The sequence below is a fragment of the Pleurodeles waltl genome, chromosome 7 (assembly GCF_031143425.1).
Source record: "Pleurodeles waltl isolate 20211129_DDA chromosome 7, aPleWal1.hap1.20221129, whole genome shotgun sequence".
Classification (NCBI taxonomy): Eukaryota; Metazoa; Chordata; class Amphibia; order Caudata; family Salamandridae; genus Pleurodeles; species Pleurodeles waltl.
The window spans coordinates 1,363,784,108-1,363,798,336 of NC_090446.1; positions in this window are offsets into that span (position 1 = coordinate 1,363,784,108).

Consider the following 14,229-nt stretch of genomic DNA (forward strand, 5'->3'; position numbering starts at 1 on the left):
GAGATTGGGGTTTGGACCCCATGGTGGCAGCAACATCAGTATTCCTGATAGTAATCCTGTTAGAGAGCATGATTCCAGGAATCTGCACAAGATATTCCCACCTTACAATGAGGGGGATGACATCAACAAGTGGTTTACTGCACTTGAGAGGGTCTGTATGGTACAGGGGGGTCCCTCAAAGGCAGTGGGCTGCTATATTGTGGCTATCTTTTACTGGAAATGGTAGGGATAGGCTCCTTACTGTTAGAGAAAGTGATGCTAACAATTTTGCAGTTTTGAAGGATGCACTCTTGGATGGATTTGGCTTAACCACTGAACAATACAGGATTTAGTTCAGAGACACCAGAAAAGAGTCCTCACAAGACTGGACAGACTTTGTTGACTGTTCAGTGAAGGCCTTGGAGGAGTGGTTACATGGCAGTAGAGTTTCTGACTATGAAAGCCTGTATAATCTTATTCTGAGAGAGCATCTTCTGAATAACTGTGTGTCTGACTTGTTACACCAATATCTAGTGGACTCAGATCTGACCTCTCCCCAAGAATTGGGAAAGAAGGCAGACAAATGGGTCAGAACAAGAGTGAACAGAAAAGTTCATACAGGGGGTGACAAGGATGGCAAGAAGAAGGATGGTAAGTCTTCTGACAAGGGTGGGGACAAAAGTAAAAATTAGTCTCCATCAGGCCCACAAAAATACTCTGGTGGGGGTGGTGGGTCCAAATCCTCTTCCAATAATCAACCTAAAAAGCCTTGGTGTTATTTGTGTAAAGTCAAAGGCCACTGGACAACTGATGCCAGTTGTCCAAAGAAAAACACCAAACCTCCCACTACCACAACCCCTACTGCAAATTCTAGTGCCCCTAGTAATAGCAGTGGTGGTGGGAGCAAACCTACTAATAACCAATCCAAGGGAGTAGGTGGGCTCACTTTTGGTAATTTAGTTGGGGTTGGTCTTGTTAGGGAGACCACAGAAGCTGTGTTAGTCTCTGAAGGTGCCATTGATTTGGCCACCTTGGTTGCTTATCCCCTTAATATGGATAAGTGCAAGCAACTTCCCCTAATAAATGGTGTTGAGGTTCAGGCCTACAGGGACACAGGTGCCAGTGTTACCATGGTGATAGAGAAACTGGTGCACCCTGAGCAACACCTACTTGGTCAGCAGTACCAAGTGACAGACGCTCACAACAACACTCTTAGCCACCCCATGGCTGTTGCGAATCTCAACTGGGGGGGGTTACTGGTCCAAAGAAAGTTGTGGTTGCCTCAGATTTACCTGTAGACTGTCTACTAGGGAACGATTTAGAGACATCAGCTTGGGCAGAAGTGGAGTTGGAGGCTCATGCAGCAATGCTGGGCATTCCTGGGCATATTTTTGCTTTGATAAGGGCTCAGGTCAAAAAGCAAAAAGGACAGGGTGACTTGGATCCTGGAACAATGGACCAAGTGCTCCCTAAAGCTAGGGGTAGCAAGGGTAAATCCCTACCCACTGTCCCTCCCTCTACAGATGATTCTCCTTCTGAGGAAGAAGAATTTCCTCCCTGTGCACAACCTTCACAGATGAGCTGGCAGCAGACACTGCTGAGCTATTGGGTGGAGGGGGGCCTGCCAGGGAAGTGCTGAGTGTGGCACAGCAAACCTGTCCCACATTAGAGGGTCTCGGACAGCAAGCTGTCAAACAGAAAAATGGGGATGTCAGTGACTCACATAAAGTTTACTGGGAGGACAAACTCCTGTACACAGAGGTAAGGGACCCAAAACCTGGAGCAGCCAGGAGATTGGTCATTCCCCTGCAGTACAGAGAGTTCCTCCTAACTCTGGCACATGACATTCCTTTGGCTGGGCATTTGGGCCATATCAAAACATGGGAAAGGCTTGTCCCCCTGTTTCACTGGCCTAGGATGTCAGAGGACACAAAAGATTTTTGCAAGTCTTGTGTGACCTGCCAAGCCAGTGGCAAGACTGGTGGCACACCAATGGCTCCCCTTATTCCACTACCTGTGGTTGGGGTCCCCTTTGAAAGGGTAGGGGTTGACATAGTTGGCCCCCTTGACCCTCCTACTGCTTCAGGCAATAGGTTTATCTTGGTGGTTGTGGACCATGCCACAAGATATCCTGAAGCAATTCCTCTAAGGACCACTACAGCTCCTGTAGTGGCAAAAGCCCTCCTGGGAATCTTTTCCAGGGTGTGTTTTCCTAAAGAGGTTGTATCAGACAGGGATAGCAACTTTATGTCTGAATACTTGAAAGCAATGTGGAAGGAATGTGGTGTAACCTACAAATTCACCACTCCTTATCATCCATAGACTAATGGACTGGTAGAGAGGTTTAATACAACTCTCAAAGGTATGAAAATGGGACTTCCTGAAAAACTCAGGAGGAGATGGGATGTCCTGTTACCTTGCCTCCTTTTTGCTTACAGGGAGGTACCCCAGAAAGGAGTGGGCTTCAGCCCCTTTGAACTCCTCTTTGGACACCCTGTAAGAGGTCCACTAACACTTGTGAAGGAGGGTTGGGAACAAACTTTAAAAGCTCCCAAACAGGACATAGTGGACTATGTACTTGGCCTAAGATCCAGAATGGCAGAGTACATGAAAAAGGCCAGTAAAAACCTTCAGGCCAGCCAAGAGCTCCAGAAGCAATGGCATGACCAGAAGGCTGTTCTGATCCAGTACCAACCAGGACAGAAGGTGTGGATATTGGAGCCTGTGGCCCCAAGAGCACTCCAGGACAAATGGAGTGGACCCCATCTAATTGTTGAGAAAAAGGGTGAGGTTACCTATCTGGTAGACCTGGGCACTGCCAGGGCTCCCCTTAGGGCGATTCATGTCAACAGCCTAAAACCCTACTATGACAGGGCTGATCTCACTCTGCTCATGGCAACAGATGAGGGACAGGAAGAAGAGAGTGACCCTCTCCCTGATCTCTTTTCCACCACTGAAAATGATGCTTTAGTGGAGGGAATAGTTTTGGCAGATTGTCTGACTGCAGAACAGAAAGACAACTGCATAAATCTCCTTGGACAATTTTCTGAACTCTTTTCAACTGTGCCTGGCACCACATCCTGGTGTGAACACACAATTGTAACAGGGGACAGCATGCCTGTCAAAAGTAAAAACCTATAGGCAGCCTGACCATGTCAGAGACTGCATAAAACAAGAGGTTCAGAAAATGCTTGATCTAGGAGTGGTTGAACCTTCTGAAAGCCCATGGGCGAGTCCTGTGGTGGTTGTACCAAAGCCTCACTCAAAAGATGGAAAAAGGGAGATGAGGTTTTGTGTAGACTACAGAGGTCTCAATCAGGTAACAAAAACTGATGCTCACCCTATACCCAGGGCAGATGAGCTCATTGATACACTGGCATCTGCCAAGTATCTAAGCACCTTTGATTGGACTGCAGGGTATTGGCAGATCAAATCGGCTGAGGATGCTAAACCTAAAACTTCATTTTCAACTATAGGAGGGCACTACCAATTTACAGTGATGGCCTTTGGTTTGAAAAATGCACCTGCCACTTTTCAGAGGTTGGTGAACACAGTCCTGCAAGGGTTGGAGACTTTTAGTGCAGCATATCTAGATGATATGGCTGTCTTTAGCTCCACCTGGGATGAGCACCTGGTCCACCTTTGGAAAGTTTTGGAGGCCCCGCAAAAGGCAGGCCTCACTATCAAGGCCTCAAAGTGCCAGATAGGGCAGGGAAAGGTGGTTTATCTGGGACACCTGGTAGGTGGAGAACAGATTGCACCACTGCAGGGGAAAATCCAGACATTCATGGATACAACTCAGACCCAGGTGAGAGCCTTCCTAGGCCTCACTGGGTATTACAGGAGATTCGTTAAAAACTATGGCTCCATAGCAGCCCCACTTAATGATCTCACTAGTAAGAAGATGCCTAAAAAGGTATTGTGGACAGCTAGCTGTCAGAAAGCTTTTGAGGAGCTCAAACAGGCCATGTGCTCTGCACCTGACCTAAAAAGCCCATGTTACTCCAAGAAATACATTGTCCAAACTGATGCATCTGAATTAGGGGTAGGGGCAGTCTTATCACAACTGAATTCTGAGGGACCGGATCAACCAGTTGCTTTTATCAGCAGAAGGTTGACCCCTAGAGAAAAGCGTTGGTCTGCCATAGAGAGGGAGGCCTTTGCTGTGGTCTGGGCACTGAAAAAGTTGAGGCCATACCTGTTTGGCACTCACTTTATTGTGCAGACAGACCACAAACCTCTACTTTGGCTAAAACAAATGAAGGGTGAAAATCCTAAATTGTTGAGGTGCTCCATATCTCTACAGGAAATGGACTATACAGTGGAACATAGACCTGGGAGTACCCACTCCAATGCAGATGGACTCTCCAGATATTTCCACTTAGACAATGAAGACTCATCAGGTCATGGCTAGTCTTATTGTCCTTCGTTGGGGGGGGGGGGGTGTAGGAAAGTACCATCTTGCCTGGCATGTTACCCCCATATTTCACTGTATATATGTTGTTTTAGTGTATGTGTCACTGGGACTCTGCCAGACAGGGCCCCAGTGCTCATAAGTATGTGTCCTGTTTGTGTTCCCTGTGTGATGCCTAACTGTCTCACTGAGGCTCTGCTAAGCAGAACCTCAGTGGTTATGCTCTCTCTGCTTTCCAAATTTGTCACTAACAGGCTAGTGACTAAATTTACCAATTCACATTGGCATACTGGTACACCCATATAATTCCCTAGTATGTGGTACTGAGGTACCCAGGGTATTGGGGTTCCAGGAGATACCTATGGGCTGCAGCATTTATTTTGCCACCCATAGGGAGCTCTGACAATTCTTACACAGGCCTGCCACTGCAGCCTGAGTGAAATAACGTCCATGTTACTTCACAGCCATTTACCACTGCACTTAAGTAACTTATAAGTCACCTATATGTCTAACCTTCACCTGGTGAAGGTTGGGTGCAAAGTTACTTAGTGTGTGGGCACCCTGGCACTAGCCAAAGTGCCCCCACATCGTTCAGGGAAAATTCTCCGGACTTTGTGAGTGCGGGGACACCATTACACGCGTGCACTGTACATAGGTCACTACCTATGTACAGCGTCACAATGGTAACTCCAAACATGGCCATGTAACATGTCTAAGATCATGGAATTGTCACCCTGGCATTGGGGGGACAATTCCATGATCCCCCGGGTCTCTAGCATAGTACCCGGGTACTGCCAAACTGCCTTTCCGTGGTCTCCACTGCAGCTGCTGCTGCTGCCAACCCCTCAGACAGGTTTCTGCCCTCCTGAGGTCCAGGCAGCCCTGGCCCAGGAAGGCAGAACAAAGGATTTCCTCTGAGAGAGGGTGTCACACCCTCTTCCTTTGGAAATAGGTGTGAAGGCTGGGGAGGAGTAGCCTCCCCCAGCCTCTGGAAATGCTTTGATGGGCACAGATGGTGCCCATCTCTGCATAAGCCAGTCTACACCGGTTTAGGGATCCCCCAGCCCTGCTCTGGCGCGAAACTGGACAAAGGAAACGGGAGTGACCACTCCCCTGACCTGCACCTCCCAGAGGAGGTGCCCAGAGCTCCTCCAGTGTGTCCCAGACCTCTGCCATCTTGGAAACAGAGGTGTTTGTGGCACACTGGACTGCTCTGAGTGGCCAGTGGCAGCAGGTGACATCAGAGTCTCCTTCTGATAGGCTCTTACCTCTCTTGGTAGCCAATCCTCCTTCCTTGGTAGCCAAACCTCCTTTTCTGGCTATTTAGGGTCTCTGCTTAGGGGAATTCCTCAGATAACGAATGCAAGAGCTCACCAGAGTTTCTCTGCATCTCCCTCTTCACCTTCTGCCAAAGGATCGACCGCTGACTGCTCAGGACGCCTGCAAAACCGCAACAAAGTAGCAAGACGACTACTAGCAACCTTGTAGCACTTCATCCTGCCGGCTTTCTCGACTGTTTCCAGGTGGTGCATGCTCTGGGGGTACCCTGCCTCCTCCCTGCACCAGGAGCTCTGAAGAAATCTCCCGTGGGTCGACGGAATCTTCCCCCTGCAACAACAGGCACCAAAAGACTGCATCACTGGTCCTCTGGGTCCTCTCTCAGCACAATGAGCGTGGTCCCTGCGTGATTTGCAGCTGCTCCGGCTCCTGTGCACTCTTCCAGGATTTCCTTTGTGCACAGCCAAGCCTGGGTCCCCGACACTCTAACCGGCAGTGCACAACCTTCTGAACTGTCCTCCGGCGTCGTGGGACTCCCTTTTGTGACTTTGCGTGGACTCTGCGAGTGCTGCCTGCTTCTGTGAGGGCTCCCTGAGTTGCTGGGCGCCCCCTCTGTCTCCTCCTCCAAGTGGCGACATCCTGGTCCCTCCTGGGCCACAGTAGCACCCAAAAACCTCTACCGCGACCCTTGCAGCTAGCAAGGCTTGTTTGTGGTCTTTCTGCGTGGGAACACCTCTGCAAGCTTCATTGCGACGTGGGACATCCGTCTTCCAAAGGAGAAGTCCCTAGCTTTCTTCTTTCTTGCAGAACTCCAAGCTTCTTCCATCCGGTGGCAGCTTCCTTGCACCCTCAGCTGGCATTTCCTGGGCTCCTTCCCACTCTCGACACTGTTGCAACTATTGGACTTGGTCCCCTTGCCTTACAGGTACTCAGGTCCGGAAATCCACAGTTTTTGCATTGCTGGTGTTTGTTCTTCCGGCAGAATCCCCCTATCACGACGTCTGTGCTCTCTGGGGGTAGTAGGTGCACTTTACACCTACTTTTCAGGGTCTTGGGGTGGGCTATTTTTCTAACCCTCACTGTTTTCTTACAGTCCCAGCGACCCTCTACAAGCTCACATAGGTTTGGGGTCCATTCGTGGTTCACATTCCACTTTTGGAGTATATGGTTTGTGTTGCACCTATACCTATGTGCTCCTGTTGCAATCTACTGTAATTTTACACTGCTTGCATTACTTTTCTTGCTATTACTTACCTAAGTTTGGTTTGTGTACATATATCTTGTGTATATAACTTATCCTCATACTGAGGGTACTCACTGAGATACTTTTGGCATATTGACATAAAAATAAAGTACCTTTATTTTTAGTAACTCTGTGTATTGTGTTTTCCTATGATATTGTGCATATGACACCAGTGGTATAGTAGGAGCTTTACATGTCTCCTAGTTCAGCCTAAGCTGCTTTGCCATGGCTACCTTATATTAGCCTAAGCTGCTAGAAACACCTCTTTTACACTACTAAGGGATAACTGGACCTGGCACAAGGTGTAAGTACCTCTGGTACCCACTACAAGCCAGGCCAGCCTCCTACATGTACCCGATATTCATCCCACAACTGATACAGTGGTCATGAGGAATGTGGACGCCCAGATAGAGTGTAGAACTCCACCCAGCATAAATCCTATACTAGTAAGCCATTCACCCATCACAAAAAGGAAAAAACGATGCAGAAGGGGGGATGATAGTAACCTGGGTCCCACCATTTTTGAAAATGTGGTATCTACAGATTGGAATGATTTCACATCCTTTCTTGATAACTTGCGTAAACCTATTAATGCAAAATTGGACAAATGGGAGAGGGAGGTGGAAAAAATACAGGAAGTTTGCCAGAAACTCCCTCTGCCAACGGTGTCCCCCAACCCCAGAACTCTGTGGCACAGATTACTATTCCTAATGAGTCAGGTCATTCACATATATCACAGGGCACAGACACCTTAGATCTGCCAGGAACTACACTGAACACTGGATTTAGGGGCCCTAGGCAAGGGCAAGTAAGGGAGGCCCAAAATATAGACTATCCCAGACAAGTAAGTGTAGGAGGCTGGCCAGGTCCAGTTATCCCTTATTTGTGTAGAAGAGGTGTTTCTAGCAGCTTAGGCTGATAGAAGGTAGCTATAGCAGAGCAGCTTAGGCTGAACTAGGAGACATGCAAAGCTCCTGCTATACCACTGGTGTCATATGCACAATATCATAAGAAAACACAATACACAGATATACTAAAAATAAAGGTACTTTATTTTTATGACAATATGCCAAAAGTATCTCAGTGAGTACCCTCAGTATGAGGATGCCAAATATACACAAGATATATGTACACAATACCAAAAATATGCAGTAATAGCAAAAGGAAGTAATGCAAGCATTGTAAAGTTACAATAGATTGGAATAGGAGCACATAGGTATATGGGCAACAAAAACCATATACTCCAAAAGTGGAATGCGAACCACGAATGGACCCCAAACCTATGTGAGCTTGTAGAGGGTTGCTGTGACTGTAAGAAAACAGTCAGGGTTAGAAAAATATCCCACCCCAAGACCCTGTAAGGTAGGTGTAAAGTGCACCTACAACCCCCAGAGAGCACAGAAGTCGTGGTAGGGGGATTCTGCAAGGAAAACCAACACCAGCAAAGCAACAACAGTGGATTTCCGGACCTAAGTACCTGTAAGACAAGGGGACCAAGTCCAAGAGTCGCGACAGTGTCGAGAGTGGGCAGATGCCCAGTAAATGCCAGCTGAGGGTGCAAGGAAGCTGCCACCGGATGGAAGAAGCTTGGTGTTTTGCAAGAACGAAGAGGACTAGGAACTTCCCCTTTGGAGGATGGATGTCCTACGTCGTGAAGAAGTTTGCAGAGGTGTTCCCATGCAGAAAGACCGCAAACAAGCCTTGCTAGCTGCAAGCGTTGCGGTTAGTGTTTTTGGATGCTGCTATGGCCCAGGAGGGACCAGGATGTCGCCACTTGGATGAGGAGACAGGGGGGGCGCCCAGCAAGTCAGGGAGCCCTCACAGAAGCAGGCAGCACCCGCAGAAGTACCGGAACAGGCACTTAGAAGAGGAGTGAACTGGAGTCCACCCGAAGTCAGAAAAGGGAGTCCCACGACGCCGGAGGACAACTCAGAAGGTTGTGTACTGCAGGTTAGAGTGTCGGGGACCCAGGCTTGGCTGTGCACGAAGGAAATCCTGGAAGAGTGCACAGGAGTCAGAGCAGCTGCAAATCACGCAGTACCCAGCAATGCAGTCTAGCGTGGGGAGGCAAGGGCTTACCTCCACCAAACTTGGACTGAAGAGTCACTGGACTGTGGGAGTCACTTGGACAGAGTTGCTGAGTTCCAGGGACCACGCTCGTCGGGCTGAGAGGGGACCCAGAGGACCGGTGATGCAGTCTTTTGTTGCCTACGGTTGCAGGGGGAAGATTCCGTCGACCCACAGGAGATTTCTTCAGAGCTCCTGGTGCAAGAAGGAGGCAGGCTACCCCCAGAGCATGCACCACCAAGTAACCGGCGGGAAAGCGTGCAGGATGAAGCGATACAAGGTTGCAGTAGTCGTCTTTGCTACTTTGTTGCGGTTTTGCAGGCGTCCTGAGCAGTCAGCGGTCGATCCTTTGGCAGAAGGTGAAGAGGGAGATGCAGAGGAACTCCGGTGAGCTCTTGCATTCAGTATCTGAAGAATTCCTCAAAGCAGAGACCCTAAATAGCCAGAAAAGGAGGTTTGGCTACCTAGGAAGGAGGATTGGCTAGTAAGACAGGTAAGAGCCTATCAGAAGGAGTCTCTGACGTCACCTGCTGGCCCTGGCCACTCAGAGCAGTCCAGTGTGCCAGCACACCTCTGAATCCAAGATGGCAGAGGTCTGGGGCACGCTGGAGGAGCTCTGGGCACCTCCCCTGGGAGTTGCAGGTCAGGGGAGTGGTCACTCCCCTTTCCTTTGTCCAGTTTCGCGCCAGAGCAGGGCTGGGGGATCCCTGAACCGGTGTAGACTGGCTTATGCAGAGATGGGCACCATCTGTGCCAATCAAAGCATTTCCAGAGGCTGGCGGAGGCTACTCCTCCCAGCCCTGACACCTTTTTCCAAAGGGAGAGGGTGTAACACCGTCTCTGAGGAAGTCCTTTGTTCTGCCTTCCTGGGCCAGGCCTGGCTGGACCCCAGGAGGGCAGAAACCTGTCTGAGGGGATGGCAGCAGCAGCAGCTGCAGTGAAACCCCAGGAAAGGCAGTTTGGCAGTACCCGGGTTCTGTGCTAGAGACCCGGGGGATCATGGAATTGTCTCCCCAATGCCAGAATGGCATTGGGGTGACAATTCCATGATCTTAGACATGTTACATGGCCATGTTCGGCCATTGTGATGCTATACGTAGGTAGTGACCTATGTATAGTGCACGCGTGAAATGGTGTGCCCGCACTCACAAAGTCTGGGGAACTTGCCCTGAACGATGTGGGGGCACCTTGGCTAGTGCCAGGGTGCCCACACACTAAGTAACTTTGCACCCAACCTTCACCAGGTGAAGGTTAGACATATAGGTGACTTATAAGTTACTTAAGTGCAGTGGTAAATGGCTGTGAAATAACGTGGACGTTATTTCACTCAGGCTGCAGTGGCCGGCCTGTGTAAGAATTGTCAGATCTCCCTATGGGTGGCAAAAGAAATGCTGCAGCCCATAGGGATCTCCTGGAACCCCAATACCCTGGGTACCTCAGTACCATATACTAGGGAATTATAAGGGTGTTCCAGTATGCCAATGTGAATTGGTGAAATTGGTCACTAGCCTGTTAGTGAAAATTAGGAAAGCAGAGAGAGCATAACCACTGAGGTTCTGGTTAGCAGAGCCTCAGTGAGACAGTTAGTCATCATACAGGGAACACATGCAGGACACACATAGGAGCACTGGGGTCCTGGCTGGCAGGGTCCCATTAACACATACACTAAAACAACATATATACAGTGAAATATGGGGGTAACATGCCAGGCAAGATGGTACTTTCCTACACAACCCCCCCCCAAATGAAGGACAATAAGACTAGCCATGACCTGATGAGTCTTCATTGTCTAAGTGGAAATATCTGGAGAGTCCATCTGCACTGGAGTGGGTACTCCCAGGTCTATGTTCCACTGTATAGTCCATTCCCTGTAGAGATATGGACCACCTCAACAATTTAGGGTTTTCACCTTTCATTTGTTATAGCCAAAGTAGAGGTTTGTGGTCTGTCTGAACAATGAAGTGAGTGCCAAACAGGTATGGCCTCAACTTCTTCAGTGCCCATACCACAGCAAAGGCCTCCCTCTCTATGGCAGACCAGCGCTTTTCTCTAGGGGTCAACCTCCTGCTGATAAAAGCAACAGGTTGATCCTGGCCCTCAGAATTGAGTTGTGATAAGACTGCCCCTACCCCTAATTCAGATGCATCAGTTTGAACAATTAATTTCTTGGAGTAACATGGGCTTTTTGGGACAGGTGCAGTGCACATGGCCTGTTTCAGCTCCTCAAAAGCTTTCTGACAGGTAGCTGTCCACAATACCTTTTTAGGCATCTTCTTGGAAGTGAGATCATTAAGTGGGGCTGCAATGGAGCCATAGGGGGTCATTCCGACCCCGGCGGGCGGCACCACCGCCGCGCGGAAACCGCCAAAAGACCGCACCGCGGTCAAATGACCGTGGGGGTCATTACAACTTTCCCGCTGGGCTGGCGGGTGATCTCCAAAAGATCGCCTGCCTGCCCAGCGGGAAAGCCCCTGCAAAGAGGAAGCCGGCTCCGAATGGAGCCGGCGGATTTGCAGGGGTGCGACGGGTGCAGTGGCACCCGTCGCGATTTTCAGTGTCTGCAAAGCAGACACTGAAAATCTTCATGGGGCCCTGTTAGGGGGCCCACGACACCCGTTCCCGCCAGCCTCTTGCCAGGAACAGGCTGGCGGGAAGGGGGTCGGAATCCCCATGGCGGCGGCGCTGGAGGATTCCCTGGGCCAGGGGAAAACCGGCGGGCCTGTTAGGGGGCCCACGACACCCGTTCCCGCCAGCCTCTTGCCAGGAACAGGCTGGCGGGAAGGGGGTCGGAATCCCCATGGCGGCGGCGCTGGAGGATTCCCTGGGCCAGGGGAAAACCGGCGGGAAACCGCCGGTTCCCCTTTTCTGACCGCGGCTTTACCGCCGCGGTCAGAATGGCCCGGGAAGCACCACCAGCCTGTTGGCGGTGCTTCCTCTGCCCTCCACCCTGGCGGTTTGAAACCGCCAGGGTCGGAATGAGGGCCATAGTTTTTAATGAATCTCCTGTAATACCCAGTGAGGCCTAGGAAGGCTCTCACCTGGGTCTGTGTTGTAGGGGGAACCCAATCTATGATTGTCTGGATTTTCCCCTGCAGTGGTGCAATCTGTTCTCCACCTACCAGGTGTCCCAAATAAACTACTTTCCCCTGCCCTATCTGGCACTTTGAAGCCTTGATAGTGAGGCCTGCCTTCAGCAGGGCCTCCAAAACTTTCCACAGGTTGACCAGGTGATCATCCCAGGTGGAGCTAAAGACAGCTATATCGTCCAGATATGCTGCACTAAAATCCTTCAACCCTTGCAGGACTGTATTCACCAACCTCTGAAAAGTGCCAGGTGCATTTTTCAAACCAAAGGGCATTACTGTGAATTGGTAGTGCCCTCCAATAGTTGAAAATGCAGTTTTTGCTTTAGCATCCTCTGATAACTTGATCTGCCAATACCCTGCAGTCAAATCAAAGGTGCTTAGATACTTGGCAGATGCCAGTGTATCAATGAGCTCATCTGCCCTGGGTATAGGGTGAGCATCAGTTTTTATTACCTGGTTAAGACCTCTGTAATCTACACAAAACCTCATCTCTCTTTTCCCATCTTTTGAGTGAGGCTTTGGTACAAGCACCACAGGAGAGGCCCATGGGCTTTCAGAATGTTCAACCACTCCTAGTTCAATCATTTTCTGAACTTCTTGTTTTATGCAGTCCCTGACATGGTCAGGCTGCCTATAGATTTTACTCTTGACAGGCATGCTGTCTCCAGTATCTATTGTGTGCTCACACCAAGATGTGGTGCCTGGCACAGTTGAAAAGAGTTCAGAAAACTGACCTAGGAGATTTATGCTGTTGTCTTTCTGCTCAGCAGTAAGACAGTCTGCCAAAAGTACACCTTCCACTAGAGCATCCTCTTCTGTGGAAGAGAAGAGATCAGGGAGAGGGTCATTCTCTTCTTCCTGTCCTTCATCTGTTGCCATGAGCAGGGTGAGATCAGCCCTGTTATAGTAGGGTTTTAGGCGATTGACATGAAGCACCCTAAGGGGACTCCTGGCAGTGCCCAGGTCAACCAAGTAGGTGACCTCGCCCTTCTTTTCAAGAATGAGATGGGGTCCACTCCATTTGTCTTGGAGTGCTCTTGGGGCCACAGGCTCCAATACCCACACCTTCTGTCCTGGTTGGTACTGAATCAGAACAGCCTTCTGGTCATGCCATTGCTTTTGGAGCTCTTGGCTGGCCTGAAGGTTTTTACTGGCCTTTTTCATGTACTCGGCCATTCTGGATCTTAGGCCAAGTACATAGTCCACTATATCTTGCTTAGGAGCTTTTAAAGGTTGTTCCCAACCCTCCTTCACAAGTGTTAGAGGACCTCTTACAGGGTGCCCAAATAGGAGTTCAAAGGGGCTGAAGCCCACTCCTTTCTGGGGTACCTCCCTGTAAGCAAAAAGGAGGCAAGGTAACAAGACATCCCATCTCCTCCTGAGTTTTTCAGGGAGTCCCATTATTATTCCTTTGAGAGTTTTATTAAACCTCTCTACCAGTCCATTTGTTTGTGGATGATAAGGTGTGGTGAATTTGTATGTTACACCACATTCCTTCCACATGGCCTTCAAGTATGCAGACATAAAGTTGCTACCCCTGTCTGATACAACCTCTTTTGGGAAACCCACTCTGGAAGAGATTCACAGGAGGGCTTTTGCCACTGCAGGTGCTGTAGTGGTCCTTAGAGGAATAGCTTCAGGGTATCTTGTGGCATGGTCCACTACCACCAAGATAAACCTATTGCCTGAAGCAGTAGGAGGGTCAAGGGGGCCAACTATGTCAACCCCTACCCTTTCAAAGGGAACCCCAACCACAGGTAGTGGAATAAGGGGAGCCTTTGGAGTGCCACCAGTCTTGCCACTGGCTTGGCAGGTCATGCAAGACTTACAAAAATCTTTTGTGTCCTCTGACATCCTAGGCTAGTGAAACAGGGGGACAAGCCTTTCCCATGTTTTAATCTGACCCAAATGTCCAGCCAAGGGAATGTTGTGTGCCAGAGTTAGGAGGAACTCTCTGTACTGCAGGGGAATGACCAATCTCCTGGCTGCTCCAGGTTTTGGGTCCCTTACCTCTGTGTACAAGAGGTTGTCCTCCCAGTAAACTCTATGTGAGTCACTGACATCCCCATTTTGCTGTTTGACAGCTTGCTGTCTGAGACCCTCTAATGTGGGACAGGATTGCTGTGCCACACTCAGCTCCTCCCTGGCAGGCCCCCCTCCAC